Below are 25,047 nucleotides of genomic sequence, written 5' to 3'. Positions count from 1 at the left end.
GGCCCTGGACAAGATAACACACTAACAAGGGTTGCCTGACTCCCAAACTGTTTTCTCACCACCCCACACTGATAACTGAAAACTGCTCATAACATCAAGTTCCCAGGCTGGCCAGAGTCCTCCCCACTAAAGGTCCTGGTGTCCAGACCTGTCATGCTCGGAGCATCCAGACCTGAAGAAGGCAAAGAACCCAGCCGGATACCTCCCTTGTACTTCACAGGGCTGCTCTATGCTTGCTGACTGATCCCAATGACTAATGGATATATTTTATTCTTTTCCAGAAGAATTACCACTATCCTCAGAAGCAAACCCTAGAGCTAAGAAAGTCTGTAGAAACCTTATTTTAGAAACACTTAAAAAAAATAAACTTGTTTATTTATTAAAAAAAAATAAATGTTTATTATTTATTATTTTTGGCTGCGTTGGGTCTTTGTTGCTGTGCACGGGCTTTCTCTAGTTGCAGCGAGCGGGGGCTACTCTTCATTGCGGTGCGCGGGCTTCTCATTACGGTGGCTTCTCTTGTTGCGGAGCACGGGTTCCAGGCGCGTGGGCTCCAGTAATTGTGGCTTGCAGGCTCTAGAGCGCAGGCTCAGTAATTGTGGCACACGGGCTTAGTTGCTCCGCGGCATGTGGGATCCTTCCAGACCAGGGCTCAAACCCGTGTCCCCTGCATCGGCAGGCAGATTCTTAACCACTGCGCCACCAGGGAAGTCCCGAGAAACACTTTAAAGGTCCATTTTCAAACTGTAGATTAGGGAGCTTTAAAGGTTAATAGTGCTGAGGTAGATGAGTGGGAAAAAAAATCCTTTCATTTTTGAGCCATTGTAAGTACACAGAGGCATATTTTCACTCTATACCCCTAGGAAACAGCAAAACGCTGGCTTCCTTCTCTGATTTCTTGTATCTGAAACAAAAGCTGCTATTTCTTGCTTGCGTGCCTGGCTGTCGTTTCAAAATGAAAGCAGAACGTTCCCAGCCTTCAGGAAGCTCCGGGAGCCACGGAGAGCTGGCAATTCTGCAATCGCAGTGAAGAAGGGTAAGGGAAACTCCCAGCAGCTCCCCCACACACGTCACATACTCCTTTTAAAATGAAGCACAAAATGAAGACTCAGAGAAACACAACTGCAGTTACAGACTGAACTACCTACCTGTCCTCGTTTGCAGTCCACTGTGTACGTGGTGTTGTGGCTGAGGAGAGGAAGAGGCCAGGGGCAAGAGCTCCTTGATTTCATCAAAGCTTTAGAGACGTTTCTCAAAGGATAAACTGACTGTCTTATTTTTCTCGAAAGAAATTATTTTTACATAAAACATATGTCAGGGAATGGAGACCTTTGCTTTTTCCCACACAATCACATGTAGCTATTGTCTCTGCGGCAGGAAAATGTCCTTGACCTGCATGTGTTGTCTCATAAAAGAGTAAAGGCCATCGTGATGCCAGACCCATGCCAGCAAATTCTGAATGACTTTTCAAATGACAACAATAATCATCACGTTTGAGTGACATCTTTCTCAAAGGTACCCAGTGAGTGATAGCCTTGTCTTTAACTCTGACCTTTCTAAGACCCTAAATCTCCTTGGCCACAGAACTGTGAGGCATCTGTTCCTGTGTCTCCCTCCCTAGGGCCCCCTCATCCCACTAGATGCCCAAAGCAGTCTGATGGCTCTGGGTTGCTCAGAACCCCCAAAGCAGGGCACAGGACTGGTACAGCTTTGCTACTCTATGGCTAGCAGGATTGGCCTCGCCTGGGGGCTGGTCAAAAATGCAGCATCCTGGATCCCAGCCCTGACCTGCTGAATTGAGCCTGCATCCTAGCAGGACTGCTGGGGACTTGCGGGCACATGTGTGTTTGTGAAGCACTGGTCTACCCTATACCCATGGAGGAACAGTGAGTCTTGTCAGCAACTTGCGTGTGAGGCAGATTGCGACACATCTCCGGGCCCCGGTTCTCTCATTTGTGAAATGAAGAAGTAAAACCATCTTCAAGTGGCTCCAGAGTCAGGCCATACACTCACCTCTGTGTCAAATGAGTCAACCCCTCCAAGCCTTAGTCTACTCATTTGCAAAATAGCAATATTAAGTACCCATCTGATGGGGCAGTTGTAAAGGGGGAGTGAGAAAATCTGTATTTGTTTCCTATTGCTGCTGCAACTTTACCCCAAAGTTAGTGGCTTAAAAAACAACACAATTTTTATCTTACAGTTCGGAGGTCAGAAGTCTGAAACGGGCTTCACTGGGCTGAAATCAAGGTGTCAGCAGGGCCAGGAAGCTCTGGAGGAGAAACTGTTTCCAGTTTCTAGGGGCTGTCCACATTCCTTGGACTATGGCCCCCTCCACCTTCAAAATCAGCAATGCCCAGTAGAGCTCTCACATCATATCACTTCAACCTTTGCTTCTGCCGTTACCTCTCCTTCTCTGACACTGACGCCTGCTTCCTGCTTTCACTTATAAGGACGCCTGGGATTACACTGACCCACCAAATAATCCAGGATGATCAACCCATCTCACAGTCGGCTGATTAGTAACCTTCTTTCCATTTGCAGCCTTAATTCCTCCATTGCTGTCTAATGGAACATAGTCACAGACTCCAGGGATTGGGACATAGATGTTTTTTGGGGGCCATTATTTGGTCACTACACAGCATTAAGGGGTTATTACTGTGCCTGGCAAGTAGTCAACACCCAATAAATGTTAGGTGTTTTTATCTGTGATTCTGCCCCACTAGTGTAGGAGCCGAGTAGTGGACTGGTTGTGTTTTCATGATGAAATGACCAAGATATTTTCCATAGAAGTGTCCTCTGATTCTGGCTTGTCTTACCCTCTCCAATTTTGGCTCCTGTGGCTGGACACACACCCCTAACTAGGGGCCTCCCGCACCCCTGACAAACCAGCCACATTCCACGTCTAAAGCTTGAAAAACTTTCATATATCCACTATGCGTGGATGATAAGTTACAGCCTCATGATGTAGTTACAGAATCCCCTGAACCCACTTATCTGAATTCTCTCCTGTAGACCACTATCACATTCATTCATTGGGGCAATACTGAGTACCTCTCAGGTGCTGGGTGCCAGAGATGAAACAAGGCTGAGTGGGCTTATCTCCACCTCTCGGTAGAACCCTATGTCCCTGCACAGATGCCTTGGAAGGTGCCAACAGGCTTCAGAGGGAAGCTGGGAGGCCCTGGGTTCTCCAAGCCTGGCTTCAACAAAGCAGAGACTTTTGCATGGCCTTCAGTGCAAAGACCTTAGATCAATTCTTTGTATTACACTTGGTTGCCTCTTGGCCATATAACTTCTGAGTGCAAATCACTGAACTCTTCAACAAAGTATTGTAGAGAATAAATCATAATGGGTTTTAAAAAAAAGCAGCTTCAATTTTTTTCTGTTTCACATAGTCCAGTACCTGGCACACAGGAGACACTTGTAAATAAGTAAATCTCTAGGTGTCTGAAAACCACTAGTCTAGGATATGGAGCCCTTTTCCAGCTGATTCTCCAGGGTTTGCCCCTGGGGTTGCTGACGCCCTGGGCCCTCTGGTCCTGAGTCTCAAAATGCCTTCTCACCTCCTCTCAGTTGTGCAGCCGCCCCTGCGTGCCGTGAGCAGCTGTCCCGCCTCTGTCCTTATCAGTCTTGACTTCCTTTGTTTTCTTTCCACTTCTAGGCAACCCCCCATCTTTTGCTCCACTTCCGGTATTTCTGGAGCACGTTCGGCCCCTCTTACAATCTTTCTGTCTCCTGTTAATTACATCCTGGTTCATCATCATAGTTGCAGTCTCAAAACCCCTGTGATATAATTCTTGCCTTCTTCAGAAAGTGATTCAACTCTGCCCTCCTTCCTGGGGGAGAGGAGAAATCACCCCGTTCCCCTTGCCAGCCCTGCCCTCTCTCCCCTCTTACCATAGAGCAATAACAATATCTAACCCTCACACAGCTCTCCTCGATCCTGAGTCATTTGAAATAACTTAAATTAAGCTGTCTCATCATTTCCTTCCAACCACTTCTAATAACACCTTATATTTATAGTTCTTTAGAGTTCACAAAGCTCTTTGACATTATCGCATTTAATTTGAGCCTCGAGCGTCCTTATGAGGTAAGCAAGGTGGTGAATTTTATTCTCATTTTGCAGAGAAGGAAACAGGCTCAGAGCGAACGAGCGCTGCGCTCAAAGCCACTGCTGCCTTAAGTGGTAAAACCGGCCCCAAGTAGAGATTTTCCGAAGCGCAGCACTCTCTGCACCGTGTATTCGGCCTCACCTCCAAAGATTAAGAAGGTTCAGGGACTGTTTCTTTTTTCTTTCTTTTTTTTTTTTTTTGCGGTACGCGGGCCTCTCACTGTTGTGGCCTCTCCCATTGCGGAGCACAGGCTCCGGACGCGCAGGCTCAGCGGCCATGGCTCACGGGCCCAGCCACTCCGCGGCATGTGGGATCTTCCCGGACCGGGGCACGAACCCGTGTCCCCTGCATCGGCAGGCGGACTCTCAACCACTGCGCCACCAGGGAAGCCCGACTGTTTCATTTTTGTTTCAGGAATGGATTTGGCAAAAGAACAAGACAGTGCAGTTAATCCTGGCTGCAGCTGCTGCGTGCCCTCCTTGCCTTAGCTGCATGTTGAATTTGGAACCTCAAACAAAACGCAGTAGGAGGACAAAGAAATCTTCCGTTTGCATGTTTGCATTCTATATTGTTTCCTCCTTTGATTTCATTGAAAGGAAAGAAGCAGGAAACCTGCACTTCTGTCATTGTTACCATCACTTTAATTATACCATGCCACTTGAAAATTAAGCCAGCTTTGTTACGAAAAACACATTTCTTTTGAGGAAATAGGGCAGCCTTTTGGAGCCAATGAAGATACAAAGTTCTGCAACATTCTCCACAGCACACCCTTGAGGTGCAACAGAAAAGAAGGATAGTTAAGACATTGCATCTTAATTGTCTGGTAACAGAAGTAAACTCTCCTAGTCTTAAGACTCCAAATATTAAGAAATACAAATGTAGACTGTAAGAGATCACGAGACAGTCAGCCCGTGTCCTTTCTGTTCTCTCTCCTGCGCTCTCCTTGGAGAAAGCTATACAAGTTGGGCTGTCCTCAGAACCTTAGAGACATGTGAAGTACTTAGGATCTTCAAAAGCTTTTTTTTTTTTTTTTTGATATTGATACTAAAAGAAATAACAGATTGCACTTTCAGAGCCAGGCAAAAGGGATGGAAACTATTGTATTCTGCTTGGGAAAAGTGGTTCCTAAAAACTAATCAGTTTTCACATCAGCTTTCCCTTTACTGAGTCAGGCTGGGAGCAGAATAAGAAATAAATGGTTCCAAACTTGAATGCCAAACAAGAAGCACTCCTGACTAGGGGGAACTGATTTGAGTTAATGAATGTAGAATACCTTTCCATTAAAGGCAGAACCCTGTGGTTTGGATGAGGAACAGAGGATTCAGTGTGATTCAGCCATGGCTTAAATAAATATATACTCTAACTCTCTCTACTGAAGGGCCCTAGAAACGATGATACCTCAGTAGCAATAAACACACTGTGTGCCCAGATACTGGTTTCTAAATGCCATTATACTGGACTCCTTGAGAAAAGGAAGAGTTTCAGGGCTAGGATGGTGGGGGGATGGAATACAAGATGAGCCTGTGCTATGCCAGAAAGCAGAAAAGCAAAGACTTACAGGCATGTGTAAAAAAGATCATGCAAAGACATATGAGTCTTAAATGCATATTGCTCAGTGAAAGTAGTTGGTCTGAAAAGGTTACATTCCATTTACATGACATTCTGGGAAAGGCAAAACTATAGAATGCTAAACAGAACAATTTGGGGTGGGAGAGGGAATTGAATAGGGAAACTATTCTGGAAAGTAAAGAATTCTGTGATAACACAAAAAAACCACTTTGAGGGGTATCTGTTTCCCAACTTCAGATTTTACTGTATAGGATTTTCTAAAAGGAAAGAACACACCCCATACTTATACATGTATGTGTTATAGAATATATATGAAGAACTGAAAACTGCAAGTGTTGGTATATGGCGTTTGTAAATGCACGCAGATAATCACCTTGATGGAAAGAGTATAATAAAGTTCCACTACATATTGCAATTTGTTTAATAGAATATTTGATTCAGACATCACCTTAGGTTTCATACTGCATTGTAAATAGACTGATTGAAGTTTAATAACAAGTGCAACTTAATTAAACACATAAAATTTCTGTCTCCATCATGTCCTACCCCATTGCAGCAAAAGACTTAAAGTCTCATAACACCTAAGGGACCTACGTGTCACGGACCCTGGGGCACGAAAGGCCAGAATATCATTGATGAGGCTGTCACTCTGCTAGCACCTATTCAGAAGCCTGGAACCCACCTGTAGTGTCTCTGAGAAGGGGGACATTTTGATTTAATGTGACAAACTCAGATGGGCCCCATCAAATCTTAGGAGCCCATCTTTCATGGTCCCAGTTGTAAGAATGTCTACAAAATATGAAGAGATGAAATATCACCTGAAGTCTACAGAAACTAAAGTCTGAGGCCTCACGCTTTCCCTAGGCTAAATCTCATGGTCCTCTGAAGAAGAGCTTCCCCACCCACGAGCATGCCTCATCTGGGGCACACGCACACATACCCATACTCACACTCACACTCACACACGCTCACATACGTTTCCCCCTTTCTTCCCTTAATACTCAATTCCGAGGCAAACTCTGCATTGCACCATTTATTTTCATTTTCTTTTGCCTACATAAGTGGCATGGGGCCAAGCTTACTGATAACTGCAAACTTATGCAGAGTCAGTATTTGTAAAACCTCTCAAAGTGTCTCTTATCACTATCAAAATAGACTAGGTCAGCAGCCTGAAAAGGAAGTAAAACACCGACAAAGAAAGATGATCTCCTTAAACCAGCGTAAACATCCTTCTTTATTTGCCATGGCCTCTTATTATCATCACTTTTCTTTGCTGAAATAGCATGATTTTTTGTGTGTGTGTGTGTGAGTTGTTATCACCAATTACCCCAGAGAAAGGATAGCATTTATTTATCATTCTTTATTTCTACTTAAAAAACTTGAGGATCTTAAGAGTCCTTCTGCTTTTTTTATCACAACCTCAGTTTCAATCTCTTTCCAAGATGCTGATTGGCACCTTTGTATCATGTCTTCCCTTGGACAATTTTACCAGCAAACAGTCTAAAACACTAACAGAACCTATTATTTTTGTTTTCCTGGTGAGTCACACAGCTAATTAAAAGCATGTCAAGGCCAGTGCAAGCGTGGATGACTGGATGGTTGATGAAACAGGAAGTTGTTTCAATTAAGTGAAGGGTCACATGGCCTTATGTTAAGATTCCTTTGGCCACTGTCCCTTATAGTTCAAACACATATTTAAATGTGATAATTCCCCTTAAACAATTCAAGCAATTTGGGTTTGGATACAAAGCAACCAGAAGAATGGAACTGATAATTGGAAACCTTGTATAACGCAGGGAGCTCAGCTCGGTGCTCTGCGGTGACTTAGATGGATGGGATGGGGCTGGGGAGGGGGGAGGGGAGAGGGGGAGGGAGGTCCAAGACAGAGGGGATATATGTGTACATATAGCTGATTCACTTCATTGTACGGCAGAAACTAACACAACATTGTAAAGCAACTATACCCCAATTTAAAAAAAGAAATGAGGGAAAGTTCACTCTCTCTCAGTGCTCTACAGAATCAGGGAGTGTCAGAGCAGGGAGGGACTTTGCGGGGGTTATCAAGGAGAAGCCTTTTATTTTATAGATGAGGAAGCTGGGAGCCAGGGAAGTCTGGGGACTCATGTAAGGCCAGCAGTTAGTTGCTGGACAAAACAGATTTGGCCCAGTGTTTTTCCATTAAATGATGGATTTGTATTATTTTTGGCTATTTTGACAATAAAGAGATATATCTGTTAATTAAATTGCAACCTTATTATAGTCGTAGTGCTGGGTATCATATACATCTCCTAGAAAGATATGGGCAAAGGGCATATGGCTCTAGGCCTTAAACACTGATTTCTGGGAACATGTAGGTGCACTTAAATTCAGAGAGGGATTCAGAAGAAGAAAACCAAGTTCAACATTTTCTGATCTCATTGAAGAATAGACTGCACTAGAAACCATCTTGTCCAACAGAGGGGGCAGTCAAGTATTTCTGGGAACCAAATGTTTTCTGCCTTTTCTCTTGGTTTTAGCAATCTTCAGATACCACTGAAAAGGGGGTCGATGAGAAGAATTCAAGGCAAGGAGATCATTATGGTTAAGCGGACAACCATTCTGGAGATCCTAATATCTAAGTCACTGGAGAGGGCAGGAATCGTGGTCAGGAGCCCTCGTTCTGCATCCTCCGCTTCCCAGTTTCAACCCACACCCACTGTGCCTATTAATCTTACCCACCTTCTCCCACATTATACTAACACCATCAGGCTCCTCCCGTTCACCAAGTAAGGAACCATTTAAACATCATTTTGGGGAACTCCCTGGCGGTCCAGTGGTTAGGACTCAACACTTTCACTGCCGGGGGCCCAGGTTCATCCCTGGTCGGAGAAATAGCATCCCGCAGGCCACGTGGTGTGGCAAAAAAAATAATTTTAGTGTTCTCCCATACTTTGTCCAAGTTTGGGCATACAGAAAGCCCTTAATTTGTGTTTTAAGTTTGGTATCAACTATTTAGTTGATCTGGAGAAACTGAACCAAATTCGGGTCTGCAATTTGGAGCCATGAGGTTGACCACACAGCAGAACAGAAACCCACACCTGGAATCTCCCAGGTCTTCTAAATGTGAAGCCACACTCTTTGTGTGTAACTATTTCTGTGGCTCAGACCCAGTTCTCACTGCCTCTTATTGAATCTCTCGTGTATGTTTTCTCTTTCTCTCAGGTTAGTGGTGCTTCCCACAGATAAGGCACTAAAATATCTCAAGTCAGTATATCACTTTTTCTTTACAGGTCACATTCAGCAAACAAGACACACTGGTCAACATAAACTCTACTTGCGTTAGATTTGGTTTCTGATTTATCAGCATCAGCATCAGGATAATTATGGATTTGCTTTCAACAGCAGAATTTGTATATCCAGTGGGTCTGTAAATTCATTTCAATGAACATTCACTAAGCACCTTCACTGAACGCACTGTTCTGACAGGCACTGTAGAAAATATGGTCTCTTCAGGTGATAGAATCTAATTTATTTAACCTGTCGTGTTATTAGATGTAGTTCCTGTAATTTGCTCATTTTATCTTGTGTTTCTCAGTTTTTTAAAACATCAGAGCAGCAAGTGGTACAGTAGCTGCTTAGTTAATTTTTTATGCATGTTATTCTTCTGCTTAAGAGTTTGTAAATTTACCAGTTCATATGCTAATCTGCTATGGATCTGTGTTATTTAATAAAAAATAAATCTGAAAATAGTAATATTAATATTTATCAATGTTTAATTGGCTAAAGTCAACCTTATTATGATCTTATATATTTTTTACATTAAATATCACTGTAAACAATGAAACCATAAAAAGTTCCTGAGCATTTTGAGTCAGATTTTTCAAATCTGAAAGGAATGAATAAGCCTGGGGAATCAGCACTAATCTTTTAAAAATCAGGGTGCTTGAAGAAGAGCCAAAATTATAATGAGCTTGAAGCAAATTATCAAATTAATCCTGGTTGATGCAATGACTGTCTTAACTCATGAAGCCACCTGTCTCCATTTGAAGATGTCAACATCAAAAGTGAAACAGCATTTACTGAGTGCCCGCAGTGCTTCAGGCAGTGAAGAGGAAAGCAAAATGAAAGGGCCTCACTTCAGTGAGCTTATCATTACAGGGGAAGTAACAGGGAGGGTATTTTAGGAGAGAAATAAATAGAAATAACAAGATAATATTGAACAAGAAGAAATTTTAGCATGAGCTCAGGAAAATAATTCCTATATCAAACTTCTCAGTATAATTGCTGGAGCCATTATGCTGCATAATATTGTTGGAGCCATTAGTATTAATCATAGTAATCATCATTTATTATAAGTGCAGCATAGAGAACAATTCTGCAGTAGTAGGGAGATGGAACAGATAGACTTGAAGAGCTACGTCCCTTCAATTCCACGATGCTGTGCCTACTATGAATTCTAAGAACAGAAGGTCTTAAGCACTTCATTATCAAAGAAAAGTGCCGCCTGATCACATCCAAGCAAGTGTCTTCTTTGAAATTCTACTCCTTTAATGAAAGAAGATAATTCTTAATATAACTGACTCAGTTGAAAAAAACACTAGATCCAAGAATGTTCTGTTTATTGTTTGTTATTGGGAGCATGTGTATCCATCTCCCTATTTTTTTCCTCTTTAAGAAGTAATCTGCAAAATAAGTTTATCTTGTTATTGTGTATAATTATTTGTTTATCTTGGAACTGTGTGCAAAATAAATCAGGTAAAGGATAAAGAATGGAACTATAGTAGAAAAATTAAAGAAATTTAGATTTAGTAAATTGATTTAGATTACTTTTAATTGAATTTTTTACTGAGATAATTGTAGATTCACATACAGTTATAACAAATAATACAGAAAGTACCTTCTACTCAGTTTCCCTCAACACTTTGCAAAACTCTAATATCACAACCAGGATACTGACATTGATACATTCCACTGACCTTATTCATATTTCCCCAGCTTAACATGTACACATTTGTATGTACTCAGTCCTATACAATTTTATCACATATGTAGGTTCATGCATCTATCACCACAGCCAACATATAGAACAGTCCATCACCACAAGGATCCTTCCTGTTGCTCTTTTATAACAACATCCAGCTCTCCTCTCCCCCCATTCTTAACTCCTGGCAACCACTAATCTGTGTTCCATTTCTAAAATTTTGTCATTTCAAACATATTGCATAAAAGAATCATACAGGGGCTTCCGGGAAGATGGCGGAAGAGTAAGACGCGGAGACCACCTTCGTCCCCACAGATACACCAGAAATACATCTACACATGGAGCAACTCCTACAGAACACCTACTGAACGCTGGCAGAAGACCTCAGACCTCCCAAAAGGCAAGAAACGCCCCCCACATATCTGGGTAGGGCAAAAGGATAAAGAATAAACAGAGACAAAAGGATAGAGACGGGACCGGCACCAGTGGGAGGAAGCTGTGAAGGAGGAAAAGTTTCCACACACTAGGAAGCCCCTTCGCGGGCGGAGACCGCGGGTGGCGGAGGGGGAAAGCTTCGGAGCCGCAGAGGAGAGCACAGCCACAGGGGTGCGGAGGGCAAAGCGGAGAGATTCCCGCACAGAGGATCAGGGCCGACCGGCACTCACCAGCCCGAGAGGCTTGTCTGCTCACCCGCCGGGGCAGGCGGGGCTGGGAGCTGAGGCTTGGGCTTCGGTCGGAGCGCAGGGAGAGGACTGGGGTTGGCGGCGTGAACAAGCCTGCAGGGGGTTAGTGCGCCACAGCTAGCCGGGAGGGAGTCCGGGGAAAAGTCTGGAGCTGCCGAAGAGGCAAGAGACTTTTTCTTACCTCTTTGTTTCCTGGTGCGCGAGGAGAGGGGATTAAGAGCGCTGCTTAAAGGAACTCCGGAGACGGGCGCGAGCCGCGGCTAAAAGCGCGGACCCCAGAGACGGGCATGAGACGCTAAGGCTGCTGCTGCCGCCACCAAGACGCCTGTGTGTGAGCACAGGTCACTATCCACACCCCCCTTTCGGGGAGCCTGTGCAGCCCGCCGCTGCCAGGGTCCCGGGATCCAGGGTCAACTCCTCCGGGAGAACGCTCGGCGCGCCTCAGGCTGGTGCAACGTCACGCCAGCCTCTGCCGACGCAGGCCCGCCCCGCACTACGTGCCCCTCCCTCCCCCGCGGCCTGAGTGAGCCAGAGCCCACGAATCAGCGGCTCCTTTAACCCCGTCCTGTCTGAGGGAAGAACAGACGCTCTCCGGCGACCGACACGCAGAGGCGGGGCCAAATCCAAAACTGAGCCCCTGGGAGCTGTGAGAACAAAGAAGAGAAAGGGAAATCTCTCCCAGCAGCCTCAGGAGCAGTGGATTAAAGCTCCACAATCAACTTGATGTACCTGCATCTGTGGAATACATGAATAGACAACCAATCATCCCAAACTGAGGTGGACTTTGAGAGCAAGATTTATTATTTTTTCCCCTTTTCCTCTTTTTGTGAGTGTGTATGTGTATGCTTCTGTGTGAGATATAGTCTGTATAGCTTTGCTTCCACCATTTGTCCTAGGGATCTATCCGTCCATTTTTTTAAAAAATTGTTTTTCTTAATAATTATTTTTTATTTTAATGACTTTATTTTACTTTATCTTCTTTCTTTCTTTCTCTTTCTTTCTTTCTTTCTTTCTTTCTTTCTTTCTTTCTTTCTTTCCTTCCTTCCTTCCTTCCTTCCCTCCTTTAGACAACGAATCATCCCAAACTGAGGAGGTGGACTTTGAGAGCAAGATTTATGATTTTTTCCCCTTTTCCTCTTTTTGTGAGTATGTGTGTGCTTCTGTGTGAGATTTTGTCTGTATAGCTTTGCTTCCACCATTTGTCCTAGGGTTCTATCCGTCCATTTTATTATTTTTTAAATTTTTTTTAATAATTATTTTTTTATTTTAATAACTTTATTATATTTTATCTTACTTTATTTTATTTTACTTTATCTCCTTTCTTTTTTTTCCTTCCTTCCTCCCTCCCTCCCTCCTCTCTTTCTTTCTTTCTTTCTCTCTTTCTACTTCTACTAATTCTTTCTTTCTACTTTTTCTCCCTTTTATTCTGAGCCGTGTGGATGAAAGGCTCTTGGTGCTGCAGCCAGGAGTCAGTGCTGTGCCTCTGAGGAGGGAGAGCCAACTTCAGCACACTGGTCCACAAGAGACCTCTTAGCTCCACATAATATCAAACGGCGAAAATCTCCCAGAGCTCTCCATCTCAACACAATTACCCAGCTTCACTCAACGACCAGCAAGCTACAGTGCTGGACATCCTATGCCAAACAACTAGTAAGACAGGAACACAACCCCACCCATTAGCAGAGAGGCTGCCTAAAATCATAGTAAGTCCACAGACACCCCAAAACACACCACCAGACATGGACCTGCCCACCAGAAAGACAAGATCCAGCCTCATCCACCAGAACACAGGAAACCTACACAACCCTCTGAACCAACCTTAGCCACTGGGGACAGACGCCAAAAACAACAGGAACTTCGAACCTGCAGCCTGCAAAAAGGAGACCCCAAACACAGTGAGATAAGCAAAATGGGAAGAAAAACACAACGCAGATGAAGGAGCAAGATAAAAACCCACCAGACCTAACAATTGAAGAGGAAATAGGCAGTCTACCTGAAAAAGAATTCAGAATAATGATAGTAAAGATGACCCAAAATCTTGGAAATAGAATAGACAAAATTCAAGAAACATTTAACAAGGACCTAGAAGAACTAAAGATGAAACAAACAACGATGAACAACACAATAAATGAAATGAAAAATACTCTAGATGGGATCAATAGCAGATTAACTGAGGCAGAAGAATGGATAAGTGACCTGGAAGATAAAATAGTGGAAATAACTACTGCAGAGCAGAATAAATAAAAAAGAATGAAAAGAACTCACAACAGTCTCAGAGACCTCTGGGACAACATCAAACACACCAACATTCAAATTATAGGGGTTCCAGAAGAAGAAGAGAAAAAGAAAGGGACTGAGAAAATATCTGAAGAGATTATAGTTGAAAACTTCCCTAATATGGGAAAGGAAATAGTTAATCAAGTCCAGGAAGCACAGAGAGTCCCATACAGGATAAATCCAAGGAGAAATACGCCAAGACACATATTAATCAAACTGTCAAAAAGTAAATACAAGAAAACATATTAAAAGCAGCAAGGGAAAAACAACAAATAACACACAAGGGAATCCCCATAAGGTTAACAGCTGATCTTTCAGCAGAAACTCTGCAAGCCAGAAGGGACGGGCAGGACATATTTAAAGTGATGAAGGAGAAAAACCTGCAACCAGGATTACTCTACCCAGCAAGGATCTCATTCAGATTCGATGGAGAAATTAAAACCTTTACAGACAAGCAAAAGCTGAGAGTTCAGCACCACCAAACCAGCTTTACAACAAATGCTAAAGGAACTTCTCTAGGCAAGAAACACAAGAGAAGGAAAAGACCTACAATAACGAACCCAAAACAATTAAGAAAATGGGAATAGGAACATACATAGCGATAATTACCTTAAATGTAAATGGACTAAATGCTCCCATCAAAAGACACAGATTGACTGAATGGATACAAAAACAAGACCCATATATTTGTTGTCTACAAGAGACCCACTTCAGACCTAGAGACACATACAGACTGAAAGTGAGGGGATGGAAAAAGATATTTCATGCAAATGGAAACCAAAAGAAAGCTGGAGTAGCAATTCTCATATCAGACAAAATAGACTTTAAAATCAAGACTATTAGAAGAGACAAAGAAGGACACTACATAATGATCAAGGGATCGATCTAAGAAGAAGATATAACAATTGTAAATATTTATGCACCCAACATAGGAGCACCTCAATACATAAGGCAAATACTAACAGCCATAAAAGGGGAAATCAACAGTAATACATTCATAGTAGGGGATTTTAACACCCCACTTTCACCAATGGACAGATCATCCAAAATGAAAATAAATAAGGAGACACAAGCTTTAAATGATACTTTAAACAAGATGGGCTTAATTGATATTTATAGGAAATTCCATCCAAAAACAACAGAATACCCATTTTTCTCAAGTGCTCATGGAACATTCTCCAGGATAGATCATACCTTGGGTCACAAATCAAGCCTTGGTAAATTTAAGAAAATTGAAATTGTATCAAGTATCTTTTCCGACCACAACGCTATGAGACTAGATATCAATTACAGGAAGAGATCTGTAAAAAATACAAACACATGGAGGCTGAACAATACACTACTTAATAACGAAGTGATCACTGGAAGAAAGGCCCTTTTTCAATTTTACTCTAGAGGCCTAGACTATTCTTAAAGCCTAAAAGATTTTAACATCTTTTTGGCTTTAAGCATATGCAATTTCTTTCGAGAATTAAATGTGCCAAAGAAATTTAAATTTCTTAAATGTAGGCTAAGGGGAGACTACTTATTATTTTCACCACTAGGTGAAAATTGTGCCAGTTTTATTTTCTTGGTGACTGGAAAATGTCTCTCTAATAAAATCCATGTTTTTCTCAAAGTTTTTTTTTTTTTCCTGCAACAGGTTGATTCTGTCCCACTGGGCTAGAGAGTATTGTTAATTATAACAATAAGATACACAAAGAAAAAAAAATCTCAAAAATTTTCAGATCAGGAAATGCTTAAATGTTTCCAACAAATGTTTATCAGGAAATGTTATTCCAGAATCAAAACATTTCCTGTCTGATGATTATGCCATGGAGAAAAATCATGTGATGCCAGTTATGCGGTCTTATAAAAAAGAATTTTTATGATGGGACATATTTGTTTGGAAAAAAAATCCATTATAAGTAACATGAGATAGATGAGAATTGCCCAGAATCATACTTTTTAAAAAAGTTGATTATTCACATTAAAATCTAAACCTTAAACCTTACAGAAAAATATAAGGAATAAAGTAGAAATTCACCAACATCTCACTACTCAGAGACGACCACTCTTAATATTTAAATGAACATAATTCCAGGCAGGTCTTGGTGCATATATACACAATTGTGTTCAATTTTATGTAAATAGTTTTAATGTTACGTATCATATCAGCAACATATCATAGATATCTTTCCCTGTCAATAAGTCTAGAACTGCAGTGTAAGTTCATAATTGTGCATATGTATCATGTGTATCCATTGGGACATTCCAAGCTTCAGCAGCAGCTCTCCAAATATCAAGTCCTCATGAGACAATATGAAAAAAGCCTGAAGAGAAGAAAGGAGCAGCTGAGTGGGTGGAGAGGTCTTTCTTCAGCGTGACCTTCCTCATAAGTGTCTTCATCGGGGACTAGTCACCTGCCGACCCCAGACACTGCCAATGAGAATGGATTGATATGACGCACTCACACAAGCCAGGATTTCTTCTCTGTGACTGACCGCATCACTACCTAAACAAAAACAGGGTTCTGTGAGCAAGAAAAAAGGGAAGGAACACATGAAGCAAATTTAAACCCATGAATTCACAATGATACCAACAGACAAACTCATTTGGTCACCATTGGAGACTGTTAGTGAAACAACTCATTATTTTGTAAACTAGCAAGTTAAGAGAAAGAATTAAATGCTTATCTTGCTCTCACTGGGAAACCAAATCATCAAGGAAAGTAATTTCCGTTTATAGAAGTATTCCAGCTAATAAATGGAGGAGAAATGATGGAGTTAGGAGATCACCATTTATAACACTAGATGTTAATCTAATTCAGTTGACTGTGCCCAGTATAGTATGGATATAGGCATTGAGCATCAACAATTACTAACTTCACAGAAAGAAACAATCCAACATCACATGCCTCCTGATGGAAGGACACGCCACCATCTAAGAAGTCATCTTGCCAAGAAAAAAAGAAGAACCCAAATCTAACCAAGACTCTAGATTACCAATTTATGAAAAGCATGAAGAGTGCATTCAGCAAAAACCAGATTTTGGAAAATCCAGAGGACAAATAACCTAGTTTCTTTAACAAATAAATTTCAAGGAAACAAAAGGAACTGAAGAGGGAACCTATGGATTAAAAGAGACTTAAAAGACATATCAACCAATTGCAATGAGTAGACTTTATTTGAATCCTGAGTCACTGAAACTGTTAAAAAATATATATGGTACTTGTGAAGGTAATTAAAAATTTGAACTCTGAAAAGATGTCCCATGATCAAGGAATTCATGTTAGTTTTTGAAAGTATGATAGTATTTTGGTTATGCTTTTTATGAAAGAGTTCTTATCTTTTAGAAACATCCATTGAAATATTTACAGATGAAATGATAAGATGCTTCAAAATAATGTGGTGGTGGAGAGAAGTATTGATAAAACAATTTTGGCTGTGAATTGCTAATTGCTGAAGCTGAATGATGAGTACTTGGGGGCTTATTAATCTTTCTGCCTATTTTTGTATATGTTTGAAATTTTTCCTAATAAAAAGTAAAAGAAAGAAAGAAGAAAAGAAAGGAAGGAAGGAAGGGAGAGAGGGCAGCTTTTAGGTAGGCAACCAACAGTATTTGCCATACTTGAATTAATCTAATTAGTTTGTCATAGAACATATAGGCTGTTTTCCATTTTTTCCTAATTATAAAAATGCTGTGACATACATCCTTCTGCATACATCTTTTCATATTAATAGATTCCTAAAGGTGGGATTATTGAGTCAAAGGACAAATTTAACACATAAAGTCAAACTGCCTTCAAAAGGGCTCTACCAAACCACACTTTCAAATGGATTTTTAAATTATTTAAATAATATCATTGAGATTCTTATTAGGATAGCATTAGACTTACAAATTTATCTTAGGAAAATTGACATCCTTACATTATTGAATCTTCCCGTCTAAAAACAAATAGCCAAAGCAATCTTGAGAAAGAAAAACGGAGCTGGAGGAATCAGGCTCTCACACTTCAGACTATACTACAAAGCTACAGTAATCAAGGCAGTATGGTACTGGCACAAAAACAGAAATATAGATCAATGGAACAGGATAGAAAGCCCAGAGATAAACCCATGCACATATGGTCACCTTATCTTTGATAAAGGAGGAAGGAATATACAATGGAGAAAAGACAGCCTCTTCAATAAGTGGTGCTGGGAAAACTGAACAGCCACATGTAAAAGAATGAAATTAGAACACTTCCTAACACTATACACAAAAATAAACTCAAAATGGATTAAAGACCTAAATGTAAGGCCAGTCACTATAAAACTCTTAGAGGAAAACATAGGCAGAACACTCTATGACATACATCACAGCAAGATCCTTTTTGACCCACTTCTTAGAGAAATGGAAATAAAACCAAAAATAAACAAATGGGACCTAATGAAACTTCAGAGCTTTTGCACAGCAAAGAAACCATAAACAAGATGAAAAGACAACCCTCAGAATGGGAGAAAATATTTGCAAATGAAGCAACTGACAAAGGATTAATCTGTAAAATATACAAATAGCTCATGCAGCTTAATATCAAAAAAACAAACAACCCAATCCCAAAATGGGCAGAAGACCTAAACAGACATTTCTCTAAAGAAGATATACAGATTGCCAACAAACACATGAAAGGATGCTCAACATCACTAATCATTAGAAAAATGCAAATCAAAACTACAATGAGGTATCACCTCACACCAGTTAGAATGGGCATCATCAGAAAATCTATAAACAACAAATGCTGGAGAGGGTGTGGAGAAAAGGGAACCCTCCTGCACTGTTGGTGGGAATGTAAATTGATACAGCCACTATGGAGAACAGTATGGAAGTTCGTCAAAAAACTAAAAATAGAAGTACCATATGACCCAGCAATCCCACTACTGGGCATATACCCTGAGAAAACCATAATTCAAAAAGAGTCATGTACCACAATGTTCACTGCAGCACTATTTACAATAGCCAGACATGGAAGCAACCTAAGTGTCCATTGACAGATGAATGGATAGAGAAGATGTGGCACATATATACAATGGAATATTACTCAGCCATAAAAAGAAACGAAATTGAGTTATGTGTAGAGAGGTGGATGGACCTAGAGTCTGTCATACAGAGTGAAGTAAGTCAGAAAGAGAAAAACAAATACCGAATGCTAACACATATACATGGAATCTAAAAAAAAAAAAAAAAGGTTCTTATGAACCTAGGGGCGGGCGACAGGAATAAAGACACAGATATAGAGAATGGACTTGAGGACACAGGGAGGGGGAAGGGTAAGCTGGGACTAAGTGAGAGAGTAGCATTGACATATATACACTACCAAATGTAAAATAGATAGCTAGTGGGAAGCAGCTGCATAGCACAGGAGATCAGCTCGGTGCTTTATGTCCACCTAGAGGGGTGGGATAGGGAGGGTGGGAGGGAGGTGCAAGAGGGAGGGGATATGGGGATATATGTATACATATAGCTGATTCACTTTGTTATACAGCAGAAACTAACACACCATTGTAAAGTAACTGTACTCCAAAAAAGATGTTAAAAAATAATTTAAAAATAAAAAAACAGTATTCCTCTCAATTTTGCCTTCCTCTGTCTCAGTAGTTTTATAGTTTTCTAACTGATTTTTGTATATTGAGTTTGTAACTGGCCACATCACTAAACTCTATAATTTCTAAAAGTTTTTCAGTTTATATTCCTGGGTTTTCAAGGTATATTTTGGTCATGCCAAAAGTAAGAGCAATTAAGGTGGTGGTTGACAAAGAGATCCAGAAAAACTCAAACTCAGCTCTTGACCTGCTTTTCTTTAAGGTCCCCAAGAAAAGTACATGCACGTGCACACAAAAACAAAGCAAGGCAAGTGATCACTGTTATTATCTGATAACTTGCCCTGGGCACTAGTGTTGAACTCAGGGAGATCAGGCTACACCATTACCCTGTATATGCCTACATGACAGAACCAAAGCAGGCCCTGAAACCTGTCCTGGATCTTGGCTCTTGCCCCTGCAATGCGGGCTAAGGACAAGCCAGAGCACTTGGCCAGGAGAAGCATGTACTAGAGTAAAAAAGCATTTGCTACAATACTTGGGGCAATTGGATTCTCACTGAGCTTGCCTTTCAGGCACAAGGAATGTAAAGTCACAAATGGAGTTAGTACGTTGGCTGTCTCACAAGAGGAAGCTCTGACTTTTTTTTTCTCAAGCCTTAAAAAAATGGAGCCACAAGAGCCACTCTCAGTGCCTCCCACTAGACAGGATGGCACAATAACAGCTTTCTCTGGGGGCAGGCAACTGTAAAGTGCCTTTGAACTAGATCAATCCAAAAAACTGGAATGGAACAATGAGTTAGGGAAAAGAGGCTGTGAGCACCCCTTAGCCAAAAAATCTAGTTGCATCATCTATAAATAATGGTAAATTTTCTGTATCCTTTTCAGTCTTCAATATTCCTTACTTTACTTTCTTATCTAATTGCATTAGCTGGTACTTCCAGAATAGCATTATAGCATTAATTAGAGATAAGTAGCACCACTGTTTTATTACAATATTTAATGGACATGCTGTTAGGATTTCACCATTAAACATGAAGCTAGTTTTCAGTGTGTGTATGTAGCCATTTAGCAAAATTTCTTTTATCAGAAATGAATATTGACAATTGAATTTTATCAAAGATGTTCTCAGCATCAATCAAAACATTGCTATTGCTTTGACCTATTTTTTAAAATGTACTACACCTTCATTGTGCTTCGCAGATATTGTGTTTTTTTACAAACTTAAGGTTTGTGGCAACACTCTGTTGAGCAAGTCTATTGGCACCATTTTTTCCAACAGCGTTTTCTCACTTTGTGTCTCTGTGTCACATTTTGGTAATTCTCACAGTATTTCAAACCCTCCATCAACAAAAAGATTACGACTCACTGAAGGCTCAGATGATGTTTGTCATTTTTTTTATCATTTTTTATTTCAGGTATGTACATTTTTTAGACATAATGCTATTGCACGCTTAATAGACTACAGTACAGTGCAAACACAACCCTTATATGCACTGGGAAACCAAAAAACTCATGCAACCCACTTAGGCATACCTTGGAGGTTGGGTTCCAGATCACCACAATAAAGCAAATATTGCAATAAGGTGAGTCACATGCATTCCTTGGTTTCCCAGTGCAAAAAAAAGCCATGTCTACACTATACTGCAGTCTTTTGACCTATTATTATGGAAAACCATGTGAATATTTTCTCAAAATCTTCTCAAATCCATCTTCTCCTCTGTCTTTAAGCCCACCCCACTGTCACACTGAGTTCAAGGACTCCTTGTGTCCTGCCTGGGCTGATGCAATAGAGCCTTAACATGGTCCCCCTGGCCCCAGGCTCACCATCCTCCCCACTGCACACTCCTGGCACCTTGATCTTGGACTTCCAGGCTCTAGAACTGTGAAAAACAAGTTTCCATTACTTATAAACCATCCATTCTATGGTACTTTGTTAAAGCAACCAGGACTGACTAAGACAGTAGATAAACTTGACAGATGTGGTGATGGGAATTTTAATCTCTAAAATAGTGACCTATAATGTCTCAGAGTAAAACTTTCTAGTTCAAAGAATTTAGCAATACTAAGTCAATAGATCAAAGTAATCAAAGATTTTGGAAAGGAACTTACATGTGATCTAGTCATCTTTCCCTCCTGCTTTTAATTTTGAACTCCCTGGGGAAAATTATTGGTCCCAAATAAAATGGAAATATTTAATGAAACACACTATTTTGTACACAGATTTTCTAAAAAGAAACAGTTTTTAAAAAAATTTTTAGTTGATTTACAATGTGTTAGTTTCAGGTGTACTAAGTGAATCAGTTATACATATACATATATATCCATTCTTTTTAAAAAGAAACAGTTTTAACTTCTGAGAAAATATTCACACAGTTTTTAAAAAATGATAATAATACAGAAAATGTTTTTATTGTTAGATAATTGTCAGGATTCAGCTGGAATACAGTGTAAGGAATGTATGACCTTCAACTGTCCATAATGTGGAAAAAGGGAAACATGCAAGGCAGGAAGATCTGGCCTTGAGAGTTGATAGGAGTGACTTAATTTCTTGGAATCTGAGTTGCTTTACCTGTAAACTGAGGATAACCTCTTGCCTTACAGGACTGTTGTAAGCTCTAAATGAGGTAATATAGGTAAAGCTGCTGGTATAAAATAGGTGCTTAAAAAATTGTAGCTCTCATTATTAAACCTATCAGTTTGAGCTTTTTCTGAGAACAAACATATTAACTGATAAATTTCCTCCACTTACAAAATATAACTAGGGGGAAAAATGGGGCAGGCACATGGGACCTCTCTGTACTATCTTTGCAACTTCATGCGAATCTATAATTATTTTAAAGTAAAAAGTTAGAAAGAATTTCTTCTACTTAGAGTCCTATGAGAAGTACCTGTACCTTCACATCTTGTTCAATGGCGTTGCTGTTATCGTTCATGTGGTAGATAACGAAATCCTGCTATTTGTCCTATGAGTGGCAGGATGGATTAGAAGAAGCACTGCAACTACGATTCCAAGGACTTGAGACAACTTACTTCACAATCACGGCATCTATAAAATGAAGATTTATATTTAATCTCTCTCAGCTCTATGATATTCTAAATCTGATGGTACAAAGCTACAGTTACTGCAAAGAAACATTATATAAATTACCAAGATTTGCTGAATAAATGTCTAATGTTAAAAGTGACTAAACAATAAACATTTACTTATTGCATAGTAAAAGTTAACATAATATAAAGGTAAAACGAAATATTATATATATTTCAAGATTGTAATATTTAAAATGTTATATAAATCCAAATTATTGTATTTAAGATATTACTTAAATTCAAAACGTGGTGAAATCAGATGCCTGCCTGCAGAGCTGATGGTACTCTAAGGAAGTTGGTTTCTACACATTTTTTTTTCTACACATTTTTGATCATGTACTCTGATCACAAAATATATGCAGTATTGTCAGTCTCCATATTAAATACTAGTAAAGTTTGATTTCTTAATTTAGATAAAAATAGAGATATTCTAACAATTTCTTCCCACATTCCAGCTGCTCTAGGGGTCAGATTTGTTGCAGGAAGTTTCCTATTCTATATTCCAGGACTACACCTGTTGAATCCTCTGTTCTGATCATTCTTGCTGTAATCACATCTTAACATTAAGTTCCCCATTAGCAATTGGTTTCAGTGGTAGATGTCAGAGAAAGTCTATGCTATAAACTGTCTTTTCGTTTTTCATCATTTAGGAGTAATCTCAGGACTAAAAACTTCAGGACTTTTAAGAAGTATCTATCTTATTTTAAGAATACCCTAATTTTAAAAAATAAATACTAATTTGTAAAGCACATTATTTCTGCAGGGAAAGGATTATTATACAGGTTGATTTGTAAATTATGTGTGACATTTTGTATGAAAGTGGTTTTCTATAATTTTGCTCTCTAAATGGTGACTCAAATCCCTTAAAATGCCTTAAATATAATGTAGTCTGGATACAGGGACAAAGTGGAAGGAAATATTGAATGTTTGAATTAGAAAGAATTCCTAAACTTGTTTAATGATGAATTTTAGCTTTGATGGTGATCAGAGGAAAAGTCTTTTCCTGAACAGAAAAATAAGTGATTTTTTAACGTGGACGCAGCGTTATGCTGCTTTGCCACAAGGAAAGGAGGAAGAAGAAAACTGGTTGATCAGGGTATAAGAAAAGGTGACTTAAAGCCTATCTGGATTAGTATCAACCACACTTAAGAGGTGCGTCTATCCAGGCTGTCAGGCCCAGAACTGGCACAAATCATCCAAAATGAAAGTAGACTATGGATTCATGCTCCTATTTAGGTCTTTTAATGCAGTAGGAAAACATATTTGAGGAACTAAAGGCACATAATCAATGTCAATTTGATTCCACAAACAATTCTTAAGCATTTTGTGATACAGGTATTAATAAGGCATGATCTGTGCCCTCAAGAGTTTCACAATCTAGTGAGACAGACATATCACAAATAATTGTTGTATAAGGAAGGTATGTTTAAGTGATAACCCCACCTCATCTGACTACTCTCCTTAGTCTGGCCACCCTCCGCCTTAGATAAATACTGTTGAAGGAGCTCCTTCTGATTATCCTTTTCGAATGAAAACTCTAAGCTGTCCTTTCACTTATGGCTATATCACAGTTTACATTAAAAGGTCAAAGGATAACATTGTTTCGGGGGAGAAGTTCTTCGTATGCAATGCCGTGCATGTTAGATTTCTGCCCGGCTTATATCCTATAAAATCGAATAAATGCAAGCCTCCTTCTGGGGCTCAAAGGACTATGCGCTGATAGACATAATTATCTGCCAACTATAGCAGCTGCCATAAAAGCAGCTAGACATTCTGGAATGATGCTTTTCCAATGAAATGACAAAAGCCAGACCAAACAAAAGACTGACATGGTCATTCTGGGTTGAAATCAGTTATTCCATCCAGCTGTTCTACTTTTGGCAAATCATTTGAACGTTGAACCTGCGTCATTAAAAAGCCAGTGTGAAAGCAGTCAGCTTTACTCCATAGGAACAGCTAATAACACCAGCTGTGGAGCATTTTACCAAAACCCACTGGGGCCGAAGTAAGTGTAGTAAAGTGGGAGAAATTATTGCACATTATCAGGCTGTGATGCATTTTACTAAAATCTACTAAGGCCAAGAGAAGTGCAGTGTAATACAAGAAATCACTGCAAATTAATAAAGAGAGAGTGTGGTTGTTCCAGAAGACCTTGGTCCCCAGGTAGGCAGGTCATCCCTTCAGCACCCATCACTCATTATTTCGGCCTCTGTATTAGAAAGGTACAGCAGTGAGGGGAAAGCAGGGAAACCGTGGGGAGAAGTGATCTGAGCTCCTTGATGGAGGGACCACCAGTAGAAAAGCTGGCACAGACGGGGGGAGAGGGACTGTGTAAGAGCTTGCCGCATCATCCGCGCGCCTCACCCTTCCGGGTCAGGCATCTCCAAATTCCCAAGACTCTGGGGACCAGAACCCTGGAGAAGGTGGGGGTTTCCCACGGCGGAATCCCCGGGGAAACGGCGGAGATGGACCCAGCGGGAGAGCTAGTGTCCACTCCTAGGGGTCTGATCGGAGCCGAGACAGTCGGCGAGAAAGGGGCGGGGGCGGCAGGGGGCGGCAGGGGGCAGCGGAGAGGAGGGGCGAGGCGCCGTCGCCCGGCCCCCTCCCCTCCCCTCCCTACGGGCGTGCACCCCTCCTCTTTCCCTCCCCGGTCGGTCACCCGAGCGCGTCCCGCCGAGGCCGGGCTACTTCAAGGGGAGGCGCCAACTCATCGCGGCGGCGGGCAGTAACGGCGACCTGGGAGGCGGAGCGGATGTGGCTCGGGCCTGCGTTGTGGTAAGGACATAGGGGATGGCGTAG

The 25,047-nt window shown here is 40.8% G+C and overlaps 1 protein-coding gene and 1 long non-coding RNA gene across 7 annotated transcripts in view; one reads left to right on the top strand and one right to left on the bottom strand.

Moving 5' to 3' along the window:
- Positions 1-14,863: 14,863 nt before the first annotated feature.
- On the bottom strand, positions 14,864-25,018 carry LOC113625617 (uncharacterized). Of its 3 annotated transcripts, none has more exons than XR_003434747.1 (3): positions 24,908-25,018; positions 22,056-22,207; positions 14,864-16,113 (listed from the first exon to the last, which is right to left on the bottom strand). It is a non-coding gene; the product is annotated as an uncharacterized LOC113625617 (long non-coding RNA). The 3 variants fall into 3 exon arrangements; XR_003434746.1 differs by having other exon boundaries at positions 14,864-16,095; XR_003434748.1 differs by lacking the exon at positions 24,908-25,018 and adding an exon at positions 24,613-24,756 and having other exon boundaries at positions 14,864-16,095.
- The window catches only part of RCBTB2 (RCC1 and BTB domain containing protein 2), a 37,257-nt gene continuing 37,118 nt past the window's right edge, over positions 24,909-25,047 (top strand). For all 4 annotated transcript variants that reach the window (XM_027116295.1, XM_027116293.1, XM_027116294.1 and 1 more), the window contains exon 1: positions 24,909-25,023. The gene's annotated coding sequence lies outside the window, so the exon portion shown is untranslated. The remainder of the gene's footprint in view (positions 25,024-25,047) is intronic.

Source organism: Aethalodelphis obliquidens, unplaced genomic scaffold, assembly GCF_003676395.1.
Source record: "Aethalodelphis obliquidens isolate GAN/ISIS:26980383/991018 unplaced genomic scaffold, ASM367639v1 scaffold16, whole genome shotgun sequence".
Lineage (NCBI taxonomy): Eukaryota > Metazoa > Chordata > Mammalia > Artiodactyla > Delphinidae > Aethalodelphis > Aethalodelphis obliquidens.
This window is presented reverse-complemented; position numbering and strand designations above follow the sequence as displayed.